At 47.3% G+C, this 3865-nt stretch overlaps 1 non-coding gene across 1 annotated transcript; it reads left to right on the top strand.

Moving 5' to 3' along the window:
• Positions 1-3497: 3497 nt before the first annotated feature.
• Positions 3498-3604, top strand: LOC130033238 (U6 spliceosomal RNA). The gene has a single exon (XR_008793939.1). It is a non-coding gene; the product is annotated as a U6 spliceosomal RNA (small nuclear RNA).
• The last annotated feature ends 261 nt before the right edge of the window (positions 3605-3865 follow it).

Genomic DNA, 3865 nt, shown 5'->3' with positions numbered 1-3865 from the left:
CTTCATAGTTGGATGTTGTCATACTGATTTTATTTTTAGTTTGGAGAACATACCTGGTTGAGTTCAGGACTTACTCCTACCTCTGTGCTCTGGGGATCACTCCTGGCATTTCTCAGAGGAGCATCTGGGGTGGCAGGGATTAAAGCCAGGTCAGTTGCAAGCAAGACACACGCCTTATGAGCTACTGGACTATGTTGCTGGCCCCATTGAGATTTTTCCTTTTGTTTCATTTGCATTCAGGTGTCAAAGGCTCTATGTCAAGGCCAGGAGGTTTGGCTGAAGTCTCAGAAAACAAATGTGGGAGACTTTCTATGGAGTAAAGTGTGAGCATGAGGCAAGTCAGGAATCGGTCTGACTCAGAGGGTGAGATAGTTAAGGGGAAAAGGGAGAGCACCAGCCTGGGGAGAAAGTAGAGTCTAGGGTCTCAGAGCACAGGAGGATCACTAACATCCTCAACAAGACAATGCCCTGCCCGCAAGCCCAGCCCACAACTCGCCATGGACGGACAGACAGACAGCGCTCTGCTAAACAGGCAGGTGTCTGCCACAGAAATGAGTGACTGAGCCTGCCTTCCCTGATGAGAGATGCCATAGCCCCTGAAGCTTAGGGGCACAGGTTCTGGGCCACAGTGCCCGGAGTCCAAGCCTGACTCCACCACGGACTTGAGTCAGTTCAATTCTCTGAGATTCTGTGATCCAATCTGTAGCATGGGGGAAGTCAAGTCACCATCTGGCTTTTAATTTAACACTGAGGTCACACAGCTGCAGTGGTGTTGACATTTATGCTTTTGGCGTACAGAGTTTCTGCCCTGCCACCATCATCCATTCACTGCTTCTTGTTGGCCTCTCCCACCCCCATCCCAGCCACAACCCCTACCTGGGAACCTCAGTTCTGCTCTCATACCCAAGAGTGTGCTTGCCTGCTATTTTGTTCGTTCCCTTGCAGGATTCTCTCACATTCAGTAGATTTTTGTTCTGTTCTGTTTTTCATCACAGACACAGTTTACAGAAAGCATCCTCTCTGTGGAAGTCATTAGAATGAGGCCTTTCCTAGGAACGAGGTGGGCACAGAACTTAGGTCAGTGTGAAGGTCAAGACAAGGGAAACATCACCTGCTCTATGCATGCAGAATTTAGCCCCAGTGCTAGAAGTAGCAGGAGTTGCCCCTATTTCGTTGTGCCACTGGGACAGTCTTCAGATCTGTCAACTTTGCGAGGGAACCTAAGAGACAGCAACCATTTTAGAGCCACATGCACCTTCCCCAGTTCCATGATCAACACTAATACAGGTGCTCTATCCAGGGTCCAGGCGATAAGGATAAAAACCCTAATCAGGAGCTGGAGAGGTAGTACAGTGTGGAGGGTGCTTGCCTTGCACAAGGCTGACCTGAGTTCCATCCCCCGCATCCCATATGGTCCCCCAAAGACTGCCAGGAATAATTCCTGAGCACAGACTAACTCCTGAGCACTGCTAGGTTGCCCCTGCACGACCCCCCCCCCCAAAAAAACCAAACAGAATTCTAATCAACAGATCAGGAGTCCATGGATTCAATCCCAAGCACAACTTGATCCCCCACTTCACGGCCCCCCCCAAAAAAAAGACAACCAAGTGTGACCATGGAGGTCCCTGAGCACTTCCAAGAGCAATCCCCACAATAACTGCAAGGGAGGAACAGGAGATGGGACTCTAGAGGTAGAGGAAAGACTTTGGTTGAGCAAGGCCCTGGGTCCCATCCCCAGCAACACCCACCCGTGAACACCAAGGGCCCCCAAGCACCACCAAAAGTTCTACTCCCCAAATACATTCTAATCCACTGAAACGGAGCTAGGGAGATTATGCTCCCTGGGTAAAACCTAGTACGGCAAACCCTTACATGGTGAACCCGACAGCAGCACACACAAAGTGCTTGGCTTCACTGGTTTCGCCTTTCTCGTGACTGCAGGCCTCTCGCCTGTGAGGACTAATGGGCTAATGGCCTCTCGTCGATGCTTTGCCCAACAGGAAGCAGCAAATTCATTCAGAACTTGCACAGTGAGGAATGCCTCTCCTGACCCACTCTCACCCTGTCAATGACACTGGACACAGGGCAGTGTCTACAGCATGGACCCACGTTCCTGCCTCCAGCAGCAGCTGGAGGTGGCCGCCACCACTATATAGAACAACAGCATTCAGGAAGGAGGACCCTGTTAAGTTGCTCGAGTTTCAAGATGAGTTTCAAATCAAGCTCTTGCAACTGGACAGTGGGTGGGGAGAGAGGGAGCCTCTGACACTCGCCACCTCTGGAGTGGCAAGTCAGTCCTTGCCTGGGAAGACAGGGAATTCCCTACATAAAAAAAAATGATGCTTGGGTGCAAGTTCACCTACGCAGTTTGCTCGGAAGCATTAGAAATAACACACAGGCATCACAGGTCCCTCTATTGGAGCCCTTGGTAGGGTCAGGAGTCAGAGTCATGATTATTTCTAATTTAAAGACTTGAACTACACGCAAGTAAAGTATTCAGTGGTAGAGAAAAGACCATCTGGGGAAGAGAGCAATGTCTGTGAGTGCTCCACATGCTGCATTCTGTGGAAAACCAGGAAAAGCAAGCAGGGTGGCTAGTTAGTCTAGACGGGTCAAATGAGAATTTGGTTCAAATTCTGGCTCTGTCGTCTGGAGAAAGTAATAACTTCAGAAACGGTCGCTCTCTTATGCAAGTGGAGAAAATCAAGGGCAGACAAGGAAACAGGCTGCAAAAACACCCCAAATCCTTTTAGGAAAATGGTAACAAATTCCTATAGGTTATCAATTTCTCTAAAGCTCAGTCAGATATTATAGAGGGATTAGGAAACAAAACCCAGTGTTATGCTGTGCGTGTGTGCGTGCGAGCACACACACACACACACACACACACACACACACACTAAATTCCTACGAAAGAGCAGATTCTGAGTACAGAGCTGGAGGGATCATACACACAAATGGTAGCTGATGAAAAGCAGAGACAGCACGCTTTGTCACAGACAGCAGAGTTCAAAGGAAAGAAGGTAGTCAGAGATAAGGCTGGCTTCTAGTATTGATCAGGAGATTAATATACCGAAAGGACCTAAGTCATCTCTCTCTATAGATAGATTGAGATGAGGTTGCAACAAAGTTCCTAAAGCTAACATATTGGAGGAGATGTGTTGATGTGAATAAAATAGCAGAAGACTTTAACACCCACTATTATCACTGGACAGATCAACTAGACAGAAAATCAATAAGGAAACATCAGCCCTAAGTGAGGAACTGGAAGGACTGGGGTTAATTGATATATACAGGGCACTACACTCCCCCAAAGTCTAATGTACATCCTTCTCTGGTGCCCATGAAATTCCCCAGAAAAACCACATACTGGAGCACAAATCAAGGGTCCAAAGAATCATAAAAATGTTTCTAATTTTAAAAAAATACATAGTATGTAGTTTTTTAGATCATGAGGATAGGAAAGTAGAAATTCATCATTAAAAAGTTGTAGGGGAGTGCTCGCTTCGGCAGCACATATACTAAAATTAGAACGATACAGAGAAGATTAGCATGGCCCCTGTGCAAGGATGACATGCAAATTCATGAAGCGTTCCATATTTTTTGGAAAGTAAATCATCCAACGTTTCTCCCTGAAAATCAGGCTTAACTCTTTTGCAAACCACAACACTCAAAAGGAGAGAGAGAACAGAGGAGAATGCCCTGCCACAGAGGCAGGGTGGGATGAGGGGGTATGGGGGTAGGGAGGGATACTGGGATCCATGGTGGGGGGAAATGGGCACTGGTGGAGGGATGGGTATTCAAAATTTAAAAAATAAATAAAATAAAATAAAAAGTTTTAGGGGAGGGGGTGGGTCAATTGCAC

Source organism: Sorex fumeus, unplaced genomic scaffold (genome assembly GCF_029834395.1).
Source record: "Sorex fumeus unplaced genomic scaffold, SorFum_2.1 ptg000051l, whole genome shotgun sequence".
Lineage (NCBI taxonomy): Eukaryota > Metazoa > Chordata > Mammalia > Eulipotyphla > Soricidae > Sorex > Sorex fumeus.
The sequence above is the reverse complement of the archived record's forward strand: the minus strand, read 5'-3'. Positions and strand labels throughout refer to the sequence as shown.